The sequence below is a fragment of the Sinohyriopsis cumingii genome, chromosome 10 (genome assembly GCF_028554795.1).
Source record: "Sinohyriopsis cumingii isolate HCF-2022 chromosome 10, ASM2855479v2, whole genome shotgun sequence".
NCBI classification, from domain to species: domain Eukaryota; kingdom Metazoa; phylum Mollusca; class Bivalvia; order Unionida; family Unionidae; genus Sinohyriopsis; species Sinohyriopsis cumingii.
This window is the reverse complement of record NC_142970.1, coordinates 99,638,227-99,664,580: the sequence shown is the minus strand read 5'-3', so window position 1 is coordinate 99,664,580 and position 26,354 is coordinate 99,638,227. Positions and strand designations below refer to the sequence as shown.

Here is a 26,354-nt window from a genome sequence, read left to right as displayed (position 1 = left end):
GCAAGTACCATTTTAGTATGTCTTTAGTATGACTCGGCAGGGGCTCGAACCCGCGACCTACCGCATCCGCGGCAGACGCTCTAACCAATTACAGAGGTAGGAGGAGGGAGGGGATTAAACATATTTGCTTGTAATACACGAAACATTGCTTGTTTTTTTAGGAAAAGATGAATTCATTTCAGATAGCGTTGACAACACGCACGTGCTGCCTACTACATATATGTCATGCTATTGTTTGATAACTCTTGCGCAATGGCGGCATATGACAAGTCTTGTTGTACTAATTGAATTAGTGTGAATATTATGTGAACTTCCTCTCGCATCTGGATTTAATAAGTATGATTGGGGTGTGTTGGAACGATGGCTTATTTTCGCGGGGCGGTAGGTCGCTGAGTGTTGACTGTTTAATTTTGATTGGGTACTAATTTTGTGACTATCCTAGTTCTATATATGAACTTTGATCAAGTGTTGAACCTGCAGAAACGATGCGGCTAAGTAGACACATTGCGACTTCATCGTATGTAAATAAAAGACACTGCAGGTCTGTCTTGTGCAAACAGTTTCATCTTATCTATCTACCTTTCTGTACTTCCCAACCTTTATGATATCTACGATACGTACGAACATAAAGACAGATGAATTAATAATTTAAATTTTCATGAATATTGATGACAGTGTAACTAACGTGTATTGAGGAAAGATACTACGCATTATCCTGGCTTTGCATTTAAAAATGAAATAAAGAGACTTTTAGGACTCTACATCCTTAAAACTGAAACTTCGAAAAGTCGAGACTTTTATCCTAATGATCACATTTTCACGACCGAATCAGGTTTAGTGGAGGGGGGTGCGTGCGTGCGTGTCTGCGCGCGTGTATGTGTGAATCAAATGCAGAGTCCTATCCAAATGGTTTTATAGTTGACCTTAATTAAATACAACAATTATTAGTGCAATTGCTAAAGAAACAAGAGCAATGCCCTTTTAAAATTCAGTGAAACGGAAAAGATTGATCAGATAAAAAAAAAAATTCCCTAACCTAACTACACTCCAGATAAGTCAAAATAATCCAGTATCACTGACCTTTCATTGAATCGTGCGACGCAATAAAATAAATTCCCCTGAACAACCAGGTAGTAGTCAACCGTACATAGAAGAAAAGCACACATCAGAGGCATGTATTACCGACTAAGTTAACGACAGTCACAAGAAAAGGACCACCAGCGCATCAGGGCACTGCAGTGATAAAAGGCGCAAAAACGGTCAACATATAGTTTAGAAATCAACACGTTCTGAAAGACAGCGGTCGGACAATGTAACAAACAAACAGTGGTCAAAAACAGAAACTAATTTTATCGCATTACAAATAGACTCACCACTGAAAGGGTACGGTTTTGAATCCTACCATCGGACCAGCCAGCATGGTGTGTCATTTTATCGCATTACAAATAGACTCACCACCGAAAGGGTACGGTTCTGAATCCTACCATCGGACCAGCCAACATGGTGTGTCATTTGGCAAAGTACTTTACTTTGCCTCGAAACTAAATCAACATAATTCATTGATTTCTTTTCATATTCATTAACCGCTCCGGTGGCCTAGTGGTTAGAGCGTCCGACTCGGATGCGGGAGGCCGTGTGTTCGATCCCCGGCCGAGTCATACCAAAGACTTTCAAAAATAGTACTAACAGCTGCTTGGCGCTCAGCATTAAGAGGTTAGTGTTAGGACTGGTCGTCCTGGTGTAAGGACAATGTGACTGGGTGGAACACCATCATGCTACATGTCTGCGGCATGATGCCCCAGTGCTAGACATCCGCACTGCAGACATCGTAGCGAACTGAATGAACAATTGTTAAAGCTACGTTAAAAATCCAAAACACACACACACACACACACACACACACACACACACTATTCATTCACTAACCTGTAAGTTGTACTATTTTCCGTTCTTGTGTTATTATTATTATTAGTAGTAGTAGTATTAGTATTCTTATTAGTCAAACGTGAATTATCCGGACTATTTGAAACGGAAATTACTTTTTCGCGTATAAATTTACGCCCAGAATATAATTTTCCATACAACAAAACAACATAAATAAAATCAAATTACAAGGGAAGATGAAGGAAAGAAATAATAATGATACCAAAAATAACAATAGTTTGATGTCAATAATGAAGGGCGAAGCTGAGGAAACCGGTGACAAACTGACGAAAGGTGGGCTAAGATATACTTTTCGTTTATGATCTAGACACAATGAGCTCGCATTTGCTCTGTGTGTGTGTGTGTGTGTGTGTGTGTCTAGTACAAGTCACTGTGAAGGATTTATATTGCAAACATAATTAATACAAATATGTGTAATGTAAAATATTATATGAGCATAAGAGAATAAGACTGTCCTTGCTGATTTTCGAGAATCGTTTACTTCATCAAGAGTGACATTTTCGAGATTTTTATTTAAGATAAAAACTAAGAATCAAAATGCCACGCAGTAAGCACTTTTGTTTCGATTTTTGTGTCTTTGGTTATGTTTCTTTTTATAAATTTATATGGGCAAAGAAAGAGAGTCCACCGATTGAATGAAAGATTAAACGGCACCTCCACGCCCTCTATTGCCGTTATGCTAAATTAAATCAACTTTATTCAAATAAAGAAAATACTTCGTGAACTGATTCGTCACTCTCTTCCATCAAATTTACTTTATCGCATTTTCCTCGCAGATTTAATATACCGAGTGGCTAAATATTTATAATCTTGATTATAATCTATTACATTCCTTCGCGTCTTGATGTTGTATATACGCAGTGTAAATATTTTAGCTTAATGATGACGAATGTAAATTGTGCTCTATCCGAGTGCAACGACCCATCTTTTAATGAAATGTGCTTGCTGGTAGCGTGCGTGATGATCCTAACCTATCAGTTGATCTACCTTTGATCTTTGGGTTGTACAATACACACAGTATATACATGAGAATGAATACAGTGCGTCGTTTTGCCACACCCAAACTGTATGTTGACACGTGACAGTTATCAACATGTATCATTGTCCATGAGTGACGAAATTTTCCAACATGATGGCCACGCACAGTATCGATAGTTTTACAATTTCGAACATGAAAACTATTTTCTTTTCAGCGCATAGTTAATTTCCTTGCCGTCGGCAAAGGTTTTAACAATAATAATAACTTATACTAATACGCATGCGTGTGATAAATAATACACTTTGGGTCGGAAAACCAGTTCGTGTAAGAATACAACAGATCCAGTTTTTATCTTAAATTGTACGCAGCATCATTCATAATGCAGGATAAACTACACTCACAATCTAACCTAACATTAATCAGGCCTGGCATTACTGGTAGAGGTCCAAAAATAGTTCTTCCCCTGCATTAAATAAATTGATACAAATATACTCAGCAGGAAAAAAATCCTATTTGTTTTAGGGCATCTTTTCCTGACTATATTCTAAATATGTGTAGAAAGAAATGCATTGTTCAAGTATTGGCTTCCATCATTGATGGAATAAATAAACATCCTGCCCATAGTAAAATGACATTCACCTTCAAGGACCAGGTTGAACACTCAAATGAATCTAACGTAAACAAAGTTAGTTCTGATGTTCTCTTCCTGTGAACTGTCAATGAATAGCAGTTTGCGCCACATTTGCGCCCTCTCCAATATATTACAAATACATGCGAGGAAGAAACAGAAACAAAATTTGAAAGGTTATATTTATTTCTCTATTATAGAAAAGAGTTTGGTGACAATGGAAGTTCGAGTGTGTCCTATATGCTCATAGTACCTAAATATGGCCATAAGTAGAAAGTATGTCCGAAGAATTAGTGTGAAGTCCAGACCTTTATGCTACACGTTTTAGATTCCTCTCTACCAATTATCGGCAAGTCGACTGAAGATTCTTTATGGTCTTGTTGCTGCATTTAAAATGAGAAGAATGTACATACACGTATTACAATCGTCCTTGTTCGCTACGCAGCTAACTTTGGCGCGGCGTCATGGAATAAATCAGAGCCATGGTATGAAAATGTACCTGCCAAAATGGAAGAAATGTTAATGCGAAATAGCTGCGTTTTGAGTGATTAATCACCTGAAGTGGAAGTATCGTATTGATCCTTAGCTGGCTAACAGGTTTTTCCTTGGTGAAGGTACTTTAATCCGATTGCCTCGGCACTAAATAGCCTACATGTGTTCTGTTCTGTAAAACACCAAACCCGAACCAAATGATACTTCATAAATGAATGTCTTTAACACAACGTGATGACCTCTATTAAGAACAGTTAATGCCGAAGAGTTCGAAGAATTTCCGGCGTGCAGGTCTTTAATATAAGTTGTATATTTAACTCAAACTCATCTTGCATCTTTTGGAAGTTTTATTGATCAAAACCCAAATCTTAAATATCATAAAATCTATGTCACTTAATAGTCTGGTACGCACCTTGTATGTAGTGCAGCTATTTTGCTGCACTGTTTCCATGCAAAGTAAAAACAGTTCTTCACCATGGGGTATTAAACAAATAATGAGATAAAATATATTTCATTAATCTCTTTACCCTAAACTCGACGAGCAAAGAGAAACGCTGCTGATAACTGAAAAATCCATATTTTATCTGCACCTCGGTACACCATCTTTTTGCATTTTGGGTATTTAAGTAGGGGTACGTTAATTATCCTGTTTCGCAAATATTTCATCAGACATCAAACATCAGTTATCAATTGTATACAATCCAATATGGCACAGAGCTGAGATTAAAAATCTGCTAGGGATAAGAATACACGGCTTTTCCGAGAGCATGTATTTAGGATGTTAAAAAGAGAGGTTACCGTAAATTTAAAGATGGGAGCTATGCTGCCATAGCATTATAAATGGTTTCCCTTTTAACGGATCGCGTTATATCGGGTTTTACCTGTAACGAGAGCAGATACATCCCTTTCGTGCACTCCTTTTTTATGTAGGAGTACATATATGATGTATTCATAAAAGCGCAATATTTTCAAAGCTCTATATTATTTCCTAGTTAGATTAATAATTTGAACACCTTTAACCACCAAGGATGTGATGACATAATTAACAGCTCGCCCATGTCTTGTATTATGGGCATGTGAGTAAACTCTACCAATGAACTTGTTCTTTGCAAAGACCGATCTTAGGCTCATTATCCCAAATTTTTAAACAAAAATTACAAGTATGATTATATACTGGCAATGTAAAAAAACAAAACAAATAAGGGCGGATACAATTTTTTTCAGTTGCTCTGAGTTTCTCGACAGCACATCATTTGCAAGACGCATGCTATTTATAGTACGAGATTTGATTAAAAGTTAATGCTCGTGATTCAATAAACTACCGGATATGACAGCTAATAGACTTGATCACGTGTAACAAAATATGGTTGCTGAGCAACATTACTGGAGATTCCATTAAGGAGAGGTTATTGCTTAAAAATGCAGGTATATAATCTTTTAAACATCAGAAGAAAAGAATGATGGATCCACAGCCCACCACACAACTGGCAAGAGTAAAATTTAATTGAAAAGATTAAATACAATATTATAGCCTTAATGCGTGTACACACACACACACACACACACACAAACGGGGCCCCAAGTGGCCGAGTGGTCTAAAGCGCTCACCGTTACGGATCACTGCCATCTCACCTCTGTCTGCGTGAGTTCGAGTCTCATACTCGGCTAACGTTGGTACGTGAGAAAGCCTGTCAGTAGCTTCTCGCGGGTCGGTGGTTCTTCCCGGGGTTTTCCAGGGTTCTTCCTCCACCAATTATACTGGCCGCCATGTATAGCCTATCTTGTGCTGAAAAATGGCGTTAAACCCTACAACAACAACAACACACACAAACACATATACACACACAGTGTCGTGGCTACCAAACAAGAGGCATTGGGTTCGAAACTCGAGGTTTCATCGAATTGTTAAAAAAATTATTTTTTTATTTTTATGTTCAATCTTTAATTTTAAATCGCTCATCCCAATTTCGTTTTACTTTCTTTTAGTTCTTTCTTGAAACCATCTTTTATCACTCCCATCCTATGGTGGGCAACGGATGCTAATTTTTATTTAAAAAATGTCTAAACTTTGGTTGTAATATGTTTATGCTCCTAGTGTTATCTTCTATTTAAATTATGTTACCTCCATTGGGGGCCAGTGATGGCCACAAACTATTACCTCCATTGGGGGGCCCTGATTTCCACAAACTATTACCACCAATGGGGGCCCATGATGGCCACAAACTATTACCTCCACTGGGGACCCCTGATGGCCACAAACTATTACCTCCATTGGGGGCCCCCTGATGGCCACAAACTATTAACACCAATGGGGGCCCCTGATGGCCACAAACTATTACCTCCATTGGGGGGCCCCTGATGGCCACAAACTAGTACCTCCATTGGGGGCCCATGATGGCCACAAACTATTACCACCAAAGGGGGGAGGGGCGGACGGCAACAAACTATTACTTCCAGTCAGGACTTCTTCACAATAGTCGGTACTTAATTGTATCCAGAGGTAACTAACAATAGAATACCTTCAGATATTTAGCAGGTGGAGGTTAAAACACTCATTCCATAATATAAAATGGGTATATAAATTCATTTATTTATATGTTCCCTGGAACTGTGTCTTATTAAAGAAACACAGTAATAAAAATAAATAATCGTTCTTGGCATACGTAAATTTACGCTGATCATATTCAATTTTCACATGTTCTCTCTCTCTCTCTCTCTCTCTCTCTCTCCTTGCAATAACACTCGATCATGCGCCATCATGCGCCACTAGTTTTCATCCCACAACTCGACCTATCAGATCAATTACCGGTACTCAGAGTTGCGCATTTATTCACCACTGTTCTTTTATTCATTGGATATTATAATATTTTATATTGTATGATCGTTGTCTTCATGAAAACAAAATCGATTCGCACAACACATGCCATCTTGGTCCGTCCAAGTAGATGGACCGATTTAAAAATCCTCAGGGCAAGAATACATATATATAATGTATAATGTCATTTATTTCGCACATCAAGATGGGCATATACAAAGCTGTTGTTTATCATTAAACGCCAATCTCTGTTTGCAGACACAAATCCGTTTATTCGTATTCGTCCAATTTAGGATCATTTTGTGTTAGTGTCTTATAATTAACACAGGAGATCGTTTAAAATGATTAGAAAAGTGTGCAATAAGAGCCCATTTTGTCAGATGTATGAAATTCAGAATGACGTAGGATAATGTTTTGTCCACAAACTGTTTTAACGGGTTGTCATGATGCTACTTTTATTCCCACTGATTCTGGCCAGGTAGAAAGATGAGAGCATGTTATGTGTGATGTGATGTGATTTGGATTTTTAACGTAGCTTTAACAATTTTTCAGTCATATCGCTAAGATGTCTGCAGTGTGGCAGTTTATAGTGATGTCTAGCACTGGGGCATCATGCCGCAGACATGTAGCATGATGTCCCACCCAGACACATTATCCTGACACCAGGCCGACCAGTCCTAACGCTAACCTCTTAATGCTGAGCGCCAAGCGAGGCAGCTGTTAGTACCATTTTTGTAAGTCTTTGGTATGACTGAGAGTATGTTATACTCAAATCCAGACTGCATATAGGCAAATGCTGCAGGTCTTATCGATGTCATGCAGATCCAATGAATAGAGAGTGGGCGGGGTAGAAAACAGGACAAAGCAAAGCGCATAAAAACGGAGACGCTGGCCCTACGCCTTTCGAGATCTAAGTATGACAGAAACAAATAAACAAAGCCAAAGAATAGAACCATAAAATATCCTTTAAAAAAGTAGACAGCTGCATCTTGCGAACTATTTCAATTTTGGCAAAATCAATATTTCAATTTGTCAAGAACAAACTTTTCGTTGAAGTTACCCACATGTGACCTATTTAACCCACTAAAACAAACGAAACGTAACAATGTGTAGCAATGATCGGCTTGGAAGGCCACCCAAAAATTTGCTCTGCTTTATTAGGACATATGATGAGTATATTATTTAATGTGCATTTTACGCACGCAGCTGTATGCAAATATATGTATTTTATTTACGCTTTTGTGTTCGTAATTGTTATTTGTTTTTTTTTTTTGTTGTCTGCCTCAAAAGGGGACCCTTACATCTCGAAAACGCTTCGCCATTTTCGCAGACTTGTTGCATCATGGTTTGTCATGTTCGGTTCCACAAAAATTTTTGCTTGACAAGGAAGATTCTGTATGCTTGGAAAGACTGATATTGTCTGTATATTGTACGGAACTTTAAAGTTTTTTAACAATATTTGCAACATCTGGTTCACGAAATCTAGAGTACCGTTTAAAATAACGTGCAATTTGAACACCGTTCGATTTGCACTGCTGTCTCATCTTTATATAACTAATGTTACCACGCGTTTCACTCCTTTAGACAACCAGCTAATATAGTTTACATCATATTTGTCCTGGTCTGGTTACTGTAACATTTCTCACCACCTGCATACTGTTCCATACGCATACAAGTATAGGTTCTGATCTATGGCAAGATAGGGTAAATAAATCTAAAAATCTTAGCATATGAATGACAACTCAGATAGTGAGGAAATACATTAATCAAGGTGGAAATTGTGCTTTCTACAATAAATTTAGCATTGGTCAAATTATTCAGCCAATTTTTTCCTGGAAATCCTCTAAGATATGTTCTGTCACGAATTCTTGATTTATGGAATATTGAAAAGTGCACGACGTAAATAATACTTTACGGCGTAATGCTGTTAAACACATTGTCCTAAGAAAAGATTTTCAGCGTACGATTTTCAGCCCAGCAAAATAATCATTAATCATTGATTGAAGAATACTAAAATGAATAACTTTATTTCTGGACCGCCGCTGAAATACAAATGTAAAAATCGCCACTAAGTTTTAATTAAATTGACTAAAGAATTTGATGCAAGAGTAAAATAACGTAAAAGAAAGCTGCCTGAGTTGAAATAGAATTATCAGAACGATATCTAAACTTTCAGTGATTATCTCACTTCTATGGCAATAAATGACACCCCACCCCCACCCCAACGTATTAAAATGCGAGAAGAATTATTTGACCATGTTAAAAAAAAAAGATAGTATCAAGCATAGTACCTAGGGTGGATTATATATTTTGACATACGGAACTTTAATGATAGTAACATCACGTTAGGTTTGAACCTGAAAGTTTAGACCAAGTTCTCTCTTCAGCAGGTATGTAATTACTACAAAAAAAGACATCTTCAGGTAAAAGAAAATAATTCCGATAATGGAATAATCTCAGTACTCATTATGTTGGTATAAAAGCAACATTCGAAACGTCGGTCTGACACGAATCTGGTGTTAACACATGAAGATACAGCGGCAACGTTTGCATGTTTTAATAAACTATTAGAATCTTTTAAATCTTTAAGAAGGAAATTTCAGTGGTGGACTTGCTATGGATTTTTAATTTTTTTTTTAAATAGATGTATTCGCATATACCCGCATCAAATTTCGTTTTTTGTGGATACCAGGTATTTTGTCATTAAATGCTTCAAGTTGAGTGTGTTACATCTTTTCATGTGTGCTACATCTATTTATGTGTTCTGTTGCTATTTATGAGTGCTACATCTATACTTGTGTTACATCTATTTATGTGTGCTACATCTATATATGTGTGCTACATCTATTTATGTGTGCTACACACAAACACATACATATATATGTATATATATATATATATATATATATATATATATATATATATATATATATATATATATATATATATATATATATGTGTGTGTGTGTGTGTGTGTGTGTGTGTGTGTGTGTGTGTGCGTGCGCTACAGCTATTTATGAGTGCTATATTTATATATGTGTGCTACATCGATAAGAATCTAGGATATATCTTGTGATGAATTGAACTTTCTCTGTGACCACACTTTATACATGGGGAGGGAGGGGGATTTAGTGTTACCCTTATCTGGAACTCGCAATTTAGTAAAGCTAGTAGAGCATCGGACTCATTATGCAATGGTCAGTTGTCCTATACCCGCGCAGTCCAGCCAGGGTCGTTTGCCCCGTTTGTACTTGGGAAAGAACGTAGTCCCATTTTGTGAGAACGATATAGTTATGTGTGTGCTCAAAATGTCGTAAAAAATCAACCAACAATAACTACATGTCTCATCAGGTTTCATCTTTCGTGGATTTAGTTTCCGCTCCATTTCTTTTGAAGAACTGAATATTTTAAAACCAAATTTTGTGAGCGGTTGTACATTACAGAGAGCTAGGCGAAGGACAGATTTTCACAATTTTCAAAAAATTTTGACAGAGTTATGGCCGTTGGTTTATATAGAACTGTGTCGTTTAATTGCATCATAATTTCATTACAGCTCGGTAACTACAAATGACGTTGCACATTCAAATCAGATTTTGCATACAGCTATATCAAAGACAAATTTAATTTAATGTGTTAATACATGACTTGCTCAGAAATTTTATCTCAGTTTGCATCAGATCGATCTTCTCACGTCCATAACATTTTATGAACTGGATAGAAATCAGTCCAAATTTGATCTACGGTTTTACATTATGAAGTCCTAGATCAAGTTCGTTTTCCACCTTTTTCTGCGGAATATAACAGAGATTTGGCCCTTCCCATTAACAAATTCGAATGGAATATGGGCTCGTGTTTGACATTTCGAACTTATCCCTTCAGTTGCATGCGATATTTTCCCGCTAACAATGAACTCAAAGCAATTTAGGTAAGCTTCACAATAAAAATACCTAGGTAAACTTCGATATTCACTGTTGTACAACGTTATTGTCGTTGCTTTTGACCTAAGAATGCCGTTCAGTTCCGTGTTATTGGCTGAGATATCCATGTCGTATTGATAAAGTTATTTTAGCACACTCACGTTTTCACATGATATTCAAATTAACACAGTATTTCAGTATAAAGTTCAGATACCTCTGACAAATTTCTTGCTGCAAATAAATATTCATCTGATGTACATATAATCTATCCATGTATTTATTATAGTATGACCGCATTTTATCTGAATTCACGTTATAACGGAGCGCGCTATAGCGGGGTCACACTGTACGTATTATAGTACTTTCAGAAACTTTGCAAAAATGATACAATGTTTTAAAAAGGCAACAGCCACAAAAGCTAATAAATAAATCAACAAATCATTATATTCAGCCTTACCTTCTTATAGATTATATTTCATTCAGTGAATCGTGTCTTCACGATGCAGGTTTATGAATTAAGCTCCTGATGAACAGCGCGTGACCGTGTTAATTTTCTACCCGTTGCATATGTATTATAGATTACATTGTTTTTCATATAAGCATTTAGAAAAAAAACGTTACTTAAATGAATGTAAATAATAAATAAATCACGTTGAGGAAACAGTTTTTCCCTAAGGGAAACGTTTTATATACATCTTAATGTTGGATTCAGTTTTATTTAAAATCCATCTGTGTAAAGATATTACAAATCAAAGGATATAACTGTATCTTTATTTTAGATCTCTTAAACGTTTAAATATCTTAAAAGCGGACAATTAACACATTCATTATGTTTTCCTACGGACTATTAAAGAGTTCATTAATCGTATAGCCACCGTTCCTCTGTAGAACACATCATGTTTATAATCAACATTAATATATATCCGTATCTGTAATCACACGCGCTTCTAGAGCTGTTGGGAATGGCGAGGCTATTAACTTATAGTACCCAGAAGCAAGATAACGTTTTTGGAGAGTTTTTGAAGTTGTATCGCTATTTGTATTTTAAATGTCTTGCATTTTCAGAATATTCAGCTAAAAATAATATATCGTCTAAATCAAACGTACACACATCATAAAACCATACACTAGCAGCAGTAACAATAATGAAACAGTAACCAGAATAAATAATTCACTCTTAGGGATAGAGGTATCACCTGTTGATGTAGCACCTGTTGAGCAACCTTATTATCTTGATCTACGTTAACTTCAACAGATACGATAAAGGCGTTTGAAACAGCATGCATAGATAGCTAACTTTTAGGGCAACAGATGATGCCAACGAAGACACTATTTTATTGATTCACCTCCCTCCCTCCCTCCCTCTCTCTCTCTCTCTCTCTCTCTCTCTCTCTCTCCACAATTCTCATAAATCTATCCGCGAGCCAGCGACACAACAATAAAATATGACACGGAGCTTTTAGTACTTATAATAATAATAATAATAATAATAATAATAATAATAATAATAATAATAATAATATTAATATTAATAATGAAGACTTTGTAGAGCGCCTAATCTTTAGAAGCTCTAAGCGCTTTACAACATTAGAAAACACCTATAACATAAAATAAAACATATAATGAAATTATTACAAAAGCAAACACCAGTAAATTAAAAAAAAACATAAAAAGCATCCTGAATATATTTAAGGTAGGGAACATTATTGGGTCTTTAAGTGTGTTCCTGCAGTCGAAATAAGTGAGTTTTAAGAGCACTCTTGAATGGTATCACTGCCTTTGTGTTTAAGTTCAGTGGGCAATCCCTTCCATGTTGTTGAGACCTGATTTGCAAAAGAACGTTGTCTTCGTTTTCGTAGTGGGAATAACGAGTATACGATTGTCAGAAGAGGAGTGTAAGTATCTTGCTGGAGTGTACACATGGGTGATGTCGGATAGGTATGTTGGATTGGCGTCCGTCAGTGAAACGTAGCACAGAGAACAACTTTTGTATTTGATTCTGGATAGAATGGATAGCCAGTATAGGGTACAGATCAGTGGTACTCTAAGTATGATCCAAGCAGTTGTGTTTTGAACTTTTTGAAGTTTCTGAAGTAGATATTGAGATGAACCAGACATAATTGTGTTACAATAATCCAGTCTTGAAAGTACTAATGAACATGCAAGTGTTTTAGTGGTATCAACCGAAAGATATTTGCGAATGGAGCTGATGCGTCTCAGCTCAAGATATGCAACCTTGCATATTTTCATCACATGTTGGTGCAACGTGAGAGTACTGTCCAGAGTAACACTAGGTTTCGTACTGACTGTGTGAATTTAATATTGGTGTTACTGATATTTATTGTATAAGGTAAAGGATGTGAATGAGAAAGTCTTTGTGTTGTGATCAGAATGGCCTCAGTTTTATCATCATTCATATATAAATGAATCGAGGGAAATGAAACTACTATATTCAAACAGAACAGATACGTAGACTTTTGCAGCGTGCAGAGAACATGTCATCCGAGTAGCCACTGAATTTTCATTCCATCCCAACCCACCCCGCCCCACTCCCTCATTTCACACACAATATTTATAGTTTCAGCATTATTAAGGAACAACATGGCGATGAGAAGGAAACAATATATACAAACACTGAATATTTTATATCACCAACCGTATAAGTCAAAACAAAAAGGTAATCCTTATTAGCTCAGTAACAGATGAATCCCAACCAGTATCAACAGCTGTAACGTAAATAATGTTTATGTGATATACTCTAGACACACAAATTAGAAGGAATTACACTAGCAAAGATTACAAAGGAATCACATATATTTCGGCGCTTAATAACATAGTTTACATATCAATTACTCGTAGAACACATTGTGATATGGCGACATTTTATTGAAAGCGCCTTGCGAGTAGGAACACACTAAAATGACGGCCACAAGTGATCGAGAGGAATCAGTCTTGCAGAACGTAATATTAACGGCATAGTCGATAATTAGACTCTTCTGCAGTGACCAACCATTGTATGTTTCACCATCATTCGTTGCAAATGGAGATTCAAGACAAAAATGATTTTAAAAATTTAACTTTTGACCCAAATCTGTCTATTACATTTGACCGCTAAATATGAAACCCAAACGTAGATTATCATTTCAAATTTTCTTCAGCAAGGAGGGTCTTTAGTAGTTTAAGTAGTTTTCAGAACCTGATTTTGTACTGCTAGCAGTGAATTTAAGACTCGTATACACTGTGTCAGATTTTGATTCTGTCTTTTCTATTGTCAAAACCTCGATGCCACCACTACTAATATACTACTACTACTAATAACAATAAAGTCTTTCTTATTGAGAGTGATACAACTGATACAACGGCTGTTCTCCATAGTGGCCATTAATTATATATATATATATATATATATATATATATATATATATATATATATATATATATATATAGAGAGAGAGAGAGAGAGAGAGAGAGAGAGAGAGAGAGAGAGAGATGGGAAACATGTTTCATACAATAAAAAGTATTATGGATTGGTGTACACAAAAGCAAATGCGTATGGATTCCGTATACTGAACATTCTGTACACAAATATGCATGATTAAAACAAACCTTTTCATTCACATACATATTCTCTCTCTCTCTCTCTCTCTCTCTCTCTCTCTCTCTCTCTGGGGTCCCGAGTGGCCGAGTGGTCTAAAGCGCTCTCCGTTACGGATCACTGCCATCTCGCCTCTGTCTGCGTGGGTTCGAGTCTAGGATTCGGCCAACGTGGGTATGTAGAACACTTGCCAGTAGCTTCTCGTGGGTCGGTGGTTTTTCCCGGGGTTTTCCCGGGTTCTACCTCCACCATTAATACTGGCCGCCATGCATAGCCTATCGTGTGCTGAAAAATGGCGTTAAACCCCACAACAACAAAACAAAAACAACTCTCTCTCTCTCTCCCTATATATAACAATGTTTGTCATAATCTATTTTAGAGCTAATCTGGATTACATTCATTTCAAACATCACTGTTATATAGAAGGCACCGATGATGCTTCATAACACCTAAAGGCAGACAGCTAAAAATAACTGGACCGACCAAAGTCAAATGGTTCCATATACAATTCAGCTTGGCAACTCGGGGCCCCCGAGAGCAGTCTCACATGATGGATATGTGTTAATCATGAAAAAACGAGATCAGTCTCACATGAGTGATATGTGTTAATCATGAAAAAGCCATTGTTTTTCGAGATGTGAGCAAACGATGGGAAGCATTAAGATGGGCATGAATTGTTTATTTCATCAGCAGAACCAGATATTACAAGAGGTTTCACTTTAGCCCCTTTCCAATTGTCAAGAAATGTATTTGGTTTTATACTAAAATTACATATGTATGTTATGCTTTTTTAGATACAAAGTGATACTCTCAATAACAATATTGTTCCAGTGTGGATTATATTACTTCCAAACTTTTTGCAGATACTTCAATACATTTTCGTCAGTTGTAAGGTTTATTTTATACAAAGTACACTCAGGGAAACTATCGTAAGTAGTTATGAGTCAATCACAATCGACCAATACGTGAAATTTAAAGTTCTAAAGATACAAGCCAAATTTGTCGTATTAATGTACTTTGTGGTTGCGATTATATAAACAATATGCAGCCCGACATATTTTATTCCAAAAAGTACGCATTAAGAATGGCACTACCTTTTCAATAAATCTGAAGCTCAGGTTATATTGTTGATATCTTTTGTTTGTTATGTTTTTTCATGTTTTTTTACGTCTTGTTTTGGTATATGCTTGTGTTAATTTTCTTTTGTAAAGTTCTCTTTCTATCGTCAAAACGAACATTTTGAACATAAGGTTCTCGGCAATATCTTGCTGTCTGTAAGAACAATACACCAGTGTATTCGAAACCTTAGTAAACCGGGAGACACTCGGCACATTTTGCTCAGCAATTTTGCGTTCCCAAGATAAATAAGACAAACTCGGAGGTGTAAGACTGATTGAGTTTCCATTCCTTTTTTTTGCTTTGTGTGTGGGGGGGGGGAGGGGGATGGAGCCAAAAGCCAAAGTACTTACAATTATTGCCCGACAATGTGGTACTCACTTTATGATCTATTTCCTGAATTTGCAAGGATCAGACAGCGTGGCAGTTTAAACATATTCAAACATTTTTTCCTCTCTATAAAGCACACATGCACAAACAAGCATTAAATCTATAATCCATAATTGCCCGATTGTAAAATCATACATAAATGTTCTTGAAATTCTTATGTCACTTGTTTATGCTTGACAAAACAGTAACACAAGAAAGAGTGAAAACAACAAGCTCTGAAAACTACAATAATTTATTTCCCTGGAAAAATTCCATAAAAATTAAAAAATATGAACTTACGGTTTTATAGAATCGAATCCAAAAATTATCAGAGAATACAATTTTAGTAGTCCTAATAACAAAATGTTCTACTGATTTCACGTTCGAATCCCGACGAAGAATCCAAGATGGAAGTCGATGACGTATGCTGTAATATGTTGTGTTGAAGTCTACAATTCTTTGTAAAAAACAAGAATTATCACTCCGGTTTCTGATAGCTGAATACATTTTTATAGAAATAAAAAAAAATGTTCTTGTTCCACAATATTACATGAGCAAAAGTATTTTCAATAAAAATGATGGAATTAATCCTTTTGAATCCAAGTAATTTGAAATAACTCCAAACCAAGTAATTTGAAATAACTCCAAACAGCACAACATACAACAGTTTAACAGTCAAGCTTCTACTGAGATTCATTCTCCAAAACATGGGTTATATGGGCTTTCTAAAACGAAGACAAGGGTCATGTGATCATTTTCTGGAAGTTTATAGAAGCAAATACTTGTTACAGATCATATTTACCCAGTACGACTCTGACGAAAACCAATCATTTTGTACTCTAAGAAAAAAAAAGTGTTTATATCTTAAAGACAAAGTCCCATCATGACCTTGGAAACAACCAATCATTTTAAAATAAAAAAGAATTTGTATACGAAGGTTGTTACAAATTCTGAAACAAAGTCAGGATTTAGATGAACACCTGGTGTTTATAAACTAACAGTCAAGGTCATATTTTTGTCTCTAGTGAATAAATTTACATTACAATGTCATGTAACGAATATTTTTTTTAAAACTGACAAACAATTAAATTGAAATTAATATATATTTAATCAGATATAATTAAATCAAATATACATGTCGCGTTTGCCTGCCCGCGATTACGTAAGTCAGGAACAAAGGAAGGGGTTAGCGCCATGAATATGTCGACCCTGCACTGCCGTGGCGATTTGTGATTGTACAAGAGTTCTCTTCGTTAGGTGTCAAAACTAACATGTAGATGTTAAAAGCTTTGTGCTCGAACAAAGGACCCTCGATGCTGTTGTAAATCTCTACGCGCTGACAGATGGCCTGAGGCTCGTCTGTTAAGCTCAACCGACTGGGGTAAAATTGATATCCAATCAGAGCTGAGGAAGGGTGGGGCCATCAATTCGAACCAGAATTTAACAGTCATTTGGGCTGGGAACGAATTAGTCATTGTGAAGCATCGCGCTGACAAGTTGTAGCAATAACTCCAAAAGCCACTCGTGATTTGGCGGGTAAAACCTTGGTACATTCAAGGACAGAAAGCTTTGTTAAGGTCAGTGAGTTATTTGCTCGATTGTTGCAGAATGTTACGGCATTGTAATTGTAATCATGTGCAGTATGTATATTTACTTACTAGAATCGTTAGGACGTAGAATTACCTTTGTATTGTTTAATTTACATGCGTACTTGAGAAATGAGCTATGATTATGTAGATTGCTCGCTCGTCAGAATTAATACTGTAATACGCTATTTAGTTACTTCGTGGTAAACTAATGTATTTATTTATGTGATATTCTATATTTTGCAATTGTTGAATTAAATGGTAACTTTGGAAATGGTTGCAGTGTGTAAATTTAAATAATATGGATATTTGAATATTTGTGTACACTTGTGGGAGTGTAACGTACAGAAATGCGTCTGATTGTTGTGGTATTGTTGAGAATAATGAGATTAAGAATATATATATATATATATATATATATATATATATATATATATATATATATATATATATATATATATATATATATATATATATATATATATATTGATGTGACGCAATTTAGTGATTTCTGTATGATAAGTAGGATACCGCTCTTATTGCAACGTTGTTTCTATAAGAACGTGTGGGTTTTTCGATGTGCACGAATGCGTGACCAAAGATGTAGATAGCCTTTATCTGATGATTGATTGTTGATGTAGTGTGGAGATGGCTAACACAAATGCTAACGTCCTTGTGTTTTTCATAGGAAGCTTTTGGGGACAGAACTACCGGGTAGTCAAGTCCCGAGTCTCAGAGAGACAGGATAGAACAAGGCAGTAGGCCGAGAACAAGCCTAGTTGCTGGAGAAAGAGAGAGAGAGAAGGAGGAGGAGAAAAGGAGACAAAAGGGGAAGAGGATAGGAAGAATCGGAGTACGGAGAACGCCGGAAGGAGGAAAGGAATTGGCGGAGTAAACACAGATGAGTAGAAACCAAATACAGGGGAAAGCCATCTCACACTATAATCACGTGATGAAATAAGTTGTTACATGGTCGAGAGGAAGAAGATTGTTTGAGAAATTAATATCGTTTAATTTGTATTAAATTGTTATTCTTTGAATTTCAAATTTGTGTTCTTAATAATTTAATTGTCGGTATTGCTGACTGGGGGCTCGGAGCTTTACCTCTCTCTATCACTAATTTCACTTCCTACAAAAACGAGCCAGGGTGGGAATTCCATAGTAATTCAAATAAATATTGGGAGCATTCCACCCCAACGCATAACAGTGGGTCACATAGAACTTCACAATACATAATAAAATAGATTAATATGGGATTTATTTCGTAAACTCTGAGAAAACATGCTCACCAGACTTTATCTCGGTTTCATGTTCCGAATACTTGTATCTCACTATAACTGACATCACAATATATCTAAAGAAAAGTCACTATTATGAAATTTCACAAAAAGTTTTCAGACCGCTCCGGTGGTTAGAGCGTCCGCCTCGCATGCGAAAGGTCACGGGATTGAACCCATCCCGAATCGTACCAAAGGCTTATAAAATGGTACTAACAGCTGCCTCACTAGGCGCTCCGCATTAAAAGGCTAATGTTAGGGTTGGTTGGCCTGGTATCAGGATAATGTGACTCTGATGGGATATGATGCTAATGTCTGCGGCATAATGCCCCAGAGCTAAACATCACTATAAACTGCCACACTGCAGACATTGTAGCTATATGACTGCAAAATTGATGAATCTACGTTAAAAATCTAAATCACACAAACACACACGCGCGCGCACAAATACGCATAAACAGGCGCATAAGTTTGAAACAACACAAATAACACTATAATATCACATGTTTGGCCAAGAAATTGTAAATTTAAAGTTTAATAAATGCCTCATCATAATGTGTATAATTCTATAACTCGCACTATTGGAATGGAAATATTCAAGCAATGTCAATTATGTGTGCAAGCGATTTCGCTTTTATAAATCAGCACGAGGAAGAAAGAAAGCCGAACAGGAGGCATTGGCTGTAGTGTTAGTGGAGAATCGACATGATTAAAATCGACTTTTAAGCGCAACCGATGCAATAAACCTCCTCTTGTTTCACTTAAGACAATACCGTGGTTTCCAGATCACAAACAATTACACAAGAATTTATTTTAGTTGCAGAATCTCTCTTTTTCTATCTCATGTTCTATAGGATACCTATTTAATTCAGCGGATATATTCTACCAGTGAACGCAGCGAAAATAAACAACTCGCCAAACATAGATGGATTGCCCCCAAAATGCAGTTATAAAAGTATCTTCGGACAAATCAATATTATTCTTGCATTCCAGCCGCTAGAAAATGTGGGTAATTTTCTTTTTACTCTCGGGACAAACTAATTATATATTACTGAAATTGTACGTTTATCACTGAATAATTCATAAATAATATTTTTCTAAAGTCTTATTATCGCATAAGCTTAACATATTCCGAGAGCTAACAAAATAGGAAAACTCTTTTCCTCAGTTGCGAATATAAAACCTGCTTTGGCAGACACTTGATCTTCAGCTATCTGAACGGTTGTGTAATTTATAAATAAATGCAGGTGGGTGGAGTATGGCTTCAGAAGGCTGTGTGTATACTGTGTTATAATGTTTACGTTAAGGACAACCTTGACTACAGGATGAAGTGAATTTGGGGCAGATTTCAACATGGTGCTGACACTTGAGACAAATACTTGATGAACGTGTGCACAAAACATGCAGCATTCGTATCTTGAACAGATGTGAACTACGTCGTTCTCCATGAAGCTGACTGTTGTATATGTAGCAATATTGTTTCGTTTTTATTTTTCGACCGGAAGAATCTAAGTAACATTTTTACTTCTAGCTGTGAACGGCAACATTATATTTACGCATAAATGTTTGACAGTACAACATTCGCTAAATGGTGTTATGTAAACTACATTTATACAAATGTACATACAAACAGAATTGTAAAATATAAAAATTATTAAAAGTATTAAAATCAAACGTCAAGTAATACAAGATAAAATAAAAATGGTGCATATGTTAAATCTGTGAAAACGTATATCAAATTAATAATAACGGTAACAAAAATATGTTACATCCTTAAAATCAAAGGTAACAATTTATTACATGATAATGCCAGATTTTCTCAAATATTGCACCATTATAAAATTCCTTAAATGGGTTCACATCAATACAGTTTTGTCTCCCAGGCTGGAAATCGACACACTTAACAAGAATGTATTTCGCTATTAGTGGACACTGGCAGGGTATGTACGCCAGCGGAGCTTCACTGTTCCTAAGCTAATTAGGAATCAGATATGCCCGACCTGTACGCGATCGGCACATCTTTACCATTTGTTGTATATGACTGGTACCACTGCCAATTACGCCATGCCAATTTATATTAAAATGCCATATCCACTCGTATCAGACGCCAAAAGTCTGCTACAGTTTATGAGATGTAGCATGTGTATGAACCATTAATTATTGGACGGAACTATTGTAGAGTAGCCTCCCTTAGAAAAGCGAGCACGTAATCGTACACACTCAACATACTTAAGAAATGTCATATCTGCAAATGGTAATAACTTTAGACAATATCTTTCGTCACTAAATTATCACAAGGGAAGATTTCTGGAAATATTAAAGGTTGTGTGTTATCCCAAAACGTGTTACATGAAAGTGAACACTCTTGAAAATGTCATCGACTCACTGTACACTAATGATAATGGTGTTCAGATTACAGATTTGTATTTATCCTTTACAGTTAGACGTACTAGATAAAATAATTCTCGATATATGCCATACACTTTGAACTTTCATTTATTACAACTAGATAAACAAGCGAAAAAACATTATATTTCTTCGCAATGTTTTTTAAAACATGGCGAGTAAATGTTACATATATTTGATATAATTTATATTTGATTTAATTTAATTGTTTGCAAGTTTTAAAATCGTTTTATTTTTAATTTCATTACATATCAAAGTAATATAATTTTGTTTACTAGGAATTTGATATTTGTCAGTAAATTCAGTTTGACTTGACTCTTTTCATAAACACCTAATAATAGAAACACTGTTTCTATTTTTGACTTAGTTTCCGACCTTGATTCAGAAATCACTGATACAAGTTAAAATAAAAAACCTTTCTATTTTTTGTATTCTTGGAGTAAAATGATTGGTTTCTATCAAGGTCATACTAGGAGTATGTGACTTTAAATAGTAAACAGCGCTATTTCGCTATTCTGTTTTTTCCGAAATTGCGCAGTAGTTAGATTTCTTATTGATGTCTAGAGAAATGTTTCTCAGTTTGGGCTTTTACACTGGAAAGTGTGTGCTTGTGACCAGTTGGAGTTATATTTTAACTTTTATTCAAATTATTTGGAGTTGAAAAGATATTTTTTTTTCCCCTGGAAATATTTGAGTGCTCAAACAGAATTCTTGGACGAAGAAATTGATTCAATTTTATTCAGAAATTCAAACACCAGAATAGCATTGTCTGTGGAATTACAAAGAACTCTAGACGCTACACCATCATAAAGGCTACCGTATACGTCATCATCTTCCATTTTGGAGTTTTCGTCGCTACTCGAGCTTGAATTAATTAGAACATTTACTAGAACTTCTAAAATTTTATTCGTGGATTATTTCTAGATTTGATTCTTAAAACCCTAAGTTCTTATTTTTCATTTTTACAGTATTTTTCCATGGAAATAAATTATTTGTTTAATTTGTCAAAGCATGTTGTTTTCACTCTTTCTTTTGTTATTGTTTATTAGAGTCTAAACACTTAGCATAACAGCACATTTTCTCCATTAAAATGATCTGAATAGTCAACACAAGTTTTAAGCATAAAACAGTGATTTGAAATCCAAATATAACACCAAATGTATTTTTTAACACTAATTGAAATATAGTTTGAACTGGATTGTGTCGTTATGTCCTACCTGGATTGTATTACTAAATCAAAGATTACCTAAAATTTGAAGCTAGATTTTGAGGCTCTAAATAGGGTTTGCGTGGATGTATTTGTAAGGGTCAGTAGAAAGTAATATAACCATTTATCTATGCTGAGGTATTTTATAAACATGTTTTCCTTCGGTAAAATGCTTTCATTTTAAACAACTGTACATTCTGTGAAGAGCCAGCCATAAGTCCCAACATCTCTCTCTCTCTCTCTCTCTCTCTCTCTCTCTCTCTCTCTTTAGACATCCTCCTTACTATAGTACAGAATGTCATATTTAAGAGTCAAATATGAACAACCTACCTGAAGGATAGAAGCAAGACTGATTACTGTGCCGCTGAAAAGGGAAAGAAAAATATACATTTATTAGTTTATACTAATTATACTGGTAGCTGTATGTTAATGTACCATCGTGTGGGAATAAGTCACCGTGGACACTTAATTCTTGTTTTTATCTTGTTTCATTCTAAAATATGTAATACTAACCAGTACTAAGCGGGTATTAATTTTGATCCTAATGTTTTTAATTAGAGCACCGGCGTTCTTGCACCAGCGAAAATCAAAGCCCCCGTCGAGTTATGTACATATTTCTGAAACAATAAGTATAATCTGATATTTATCTGTAATATATCTCGAAAGACACATTAGATTGTAATCTCCTGAAATACATATAATGCATACCCCCCACCATTTTTGATCCAAGAAACATTTGTTATTCATATGAGTAGTTTTGGGCTACGTTGTCACTAATTAGCTGTAGATCCGTATTGCCACTGTTAGGCAAGATTTAGTTTGCAAAACATTTTATGAAATTCATAAATAAATCCCACTCGACTATATTTCAATATATTTTCGTTAATAGCACATGTGAGGCAATGAACCAACATTCCATTCCAGTCTCTTTTTATAAATAGATTTTAAAGTAAGTATTTGTTTCATATCAAATACATGACACGTGCTGAATACAAATATGTGGCACGAGCATTTTTGCAACGAGTGATATAATATATTCTTTAACTATTTTGTAAATTTCATGTCGATAATGGACTAGTATGAGATTCTGTTTCTAACACAATGTAAGGAAAATTGTATTTTTAACAAAAAGAAGCAGAAAACCAACATTGCATCAATTATTTGTGCTCCGCCATGACGTTTCTACAGTTGATGACTTATTATGTCAGTTTAACGTTCGCTTTTAACGACTTGACGCAATAACGTAAATAAAATCAACGTAACGCGATATAATAAATTTCTCTTCCAAAGCAAAATGACATTGACTGGCACCGTATAGTAACATTATCGTTGATGCCATAATACAGTGATTATTGTTCATATATATTTCCCGTATTCTTGTATAGCTTTATTAAAACACACCGTTTAAATTAAAAGTTATAATGAACCAAAGTTGTGTTTCTTTTTTAAATATCACATGGGACACAATATATTACATTGCAGCCTGGGATGTGGGGTATCGTCTGAAAATAATTGCATTTAAATGAAATTGCCAAATTAAATTTCCACTGATGACGACTTTTCAGCAACGTGTTTTACCTCATCTGTCAGCGTAGCTATCCCAAGCCCTAAATTCAGTAAACAATTTATTTTGTTTAAGCTTCGATCCCCCCTTTTTCTTGTATTCAAGTAACAATTTTGCTATTCAGCAGGTTTCCAGGGAAATAAGTTATCATTGCTATTCACACTGTCTTGTACATATATTAGCACTGTCTTACAACTATTCATTTACATCCTTCTGTATCTTGGTGTATGCCGGATGGGGAATTTGGGCTTCTTATCCCACATCATATTATGACGAATGCTTATCATTTTCATAAACTTTTAAAAGGTACATTTTATAATTTCCGGTAGATTCTCTGTCCACGACGTAATTTAAAAAGATATGTTCTAAACATAAAAAAGGAGGGGAAAAAACGCAATGAAAATACATCATGCAAGTATATTTAAATGAGAGAGTGAAAGAAAGAAAGAAGTCACATATGGTTTGAAATCTAGAAAGAGGCTTTAAAATATCTTTTCGCCATAATGAGGCTTTATAATTTTGGATATCATTGGTGGTACGTAACACCTACATACAACATAGTTTGTGATGTTTTCATTCAACCCATCTAAAGAAAAGAGATGGAAAATTGTTCTCGAAGTGCTTGAATTAGACGCATGAGGGAAAGAAAAAACAGTAGGGACAAATACTGTTTTTCTGCACATCGTGATCTTGGACTCTAAATTTCGTGCTGTATGCGAAATAAGCCGTGGAGTTATTAGGAAAATTTTACTGTTATTTATGCAAAATATATGGATACATTCACAATATCGATGTGAAGGATAATTAATTTTGTCAATCAATATGTATATGTGTGTATTTGCGAGTGTATGTGTTTCTGCATTATTTTTGTTTATATATGATTACGGAAGAAGTATCATGTATAATTTTTGTTTTTATTTATTTTTTAATTATTATTATTTTAACAGTTGCATTGCGTGAGAGTCTGACTACCTACCACAAACTGACACGCAGTTCCCGAAGGTGTGTATATACAGAACGAGATTTATGAAGTTTTCGTTAAAAATATTTCAACGAAAAATGTATACGAGCGGTATATCAAAGACACGGCATACATATTATACATATATTGTATGTATATCACATACAAATACACATGCTTGCATTTGAAACGTAGCTAAGATTGCATGTTACAATGTATTGAAGGAATTAATGGAATGAAGGAACTCTGCGCAACCATCTTCAGTGCGTCCGCGATAAAATGAAGTTCTTTACCATTTGCGAGTAAGGGCAATCTCCGTTGTAAATGATAAATTGCTTCTTTTATTTTTTAGATTTTTGTTTTCATTCGTATTGATTAAATAATATAAGACACTCTAATGGTGGTAAGATGAAAGTTGATTTCAATGAAGAAAGTAGAACACTACGAACACAGCATAATTACGTACTTGAGCACTGAAAGTGCAGCATGTTGAAACTAGTGATAATATAAACGAAGCAAAATGAGGAACCATCAAGAGGTAATTCAAACATTGAAATGCATTACAGTTGATCTAAGTCATTGTTACGATTTAATTAACATCATTACCGAACATTTATTTGCTTCTTTCCTCCATTTCTATATTTGCCCTTTCCGTTGGTTTGCTTGAGTATGTATTGCCATCATTTAAAGGTCCAGAGCAAAAAGACAAATCGCATGACAAATCCTGCCGCGCTCGTTTTTTTTTTCTTCACGAATTTTCCCTGGTACCCTTCTACGATGGTCCACAGAGAGAGAGAGAGAGACAGAGAGAGAGAAATAGAGAGATGGAGATGTTGTGGTAGGGTAAGAGGTGCGGAGACATACCATAGAATATATTTATTCATTGCCCATCCCAATGACTTTTTACTGGTCATTGGTCTGCTGCCTTACCAACCCATACAATGATATAGAATAGTTGAGGCAGAGTAGAGCGGTCTTTGGACATTTTAATAATAAATAATGTTTTTGACCCCAATTAGGTTTTATACAACACGAAGAAGCGATTAAAAATAAATAAAGCATTAAATAGATCACGCTATGTTCATTCCTCCTAACATATAAACGTATCACAAAGTCATAACAGGCGATTGCAAATTTGTACCATCTAAACTGGGAACGCCGTATTAAAATCTTGTGGAACGTTTACGTCTAACCCTGTTCGATGTCCTAGGTTCTTGTAGGTTACTTGGTAAACGTTTAGGTTTTTATCTTCTTCTCTCAATCCGCATCCTCATATTATATCCGTTATGAGAGAGACAGACATACAGACTGACAGAGAGACTGAGAGAGACAGAGAGAGAGGAAAGATGAAATTATGCACAAAGTTTCATTCATTTAGAATACGTGGATTAATAATATTTATATCGTTATCTTATTACAACGCTAATGAGTATTCGGTTGAAATTCATTAGAGGTTAGAGAATATAGAAGCGATAGCCAACTGTTGAAATATAACATA

The 26,354-nt window shown here is 35.4% G+C and overlaps 1 protein-coding gene across 1 annotated transcript in view; it reads right to left on the bottom strand.

Moving 5' to 3' along the window:
• Nucleotides 1-26,354, bottom strand: part of LOC149790718 (uncharacterized) — a 395,180-nt gene that overhangs the window by 152,340 nt on the left and 216,486 nt on the right. The window contains exon 4 of the mRNA XM_089973252.1: nucleotides 22,662-22,695. The gene's annotated coding sequence lies outside the window, so the exon portion shown is untranslated. The remainder of the gene's footprint in view (nucleotides 1-22,661; nucleotides 22,696-26,354) is intronic.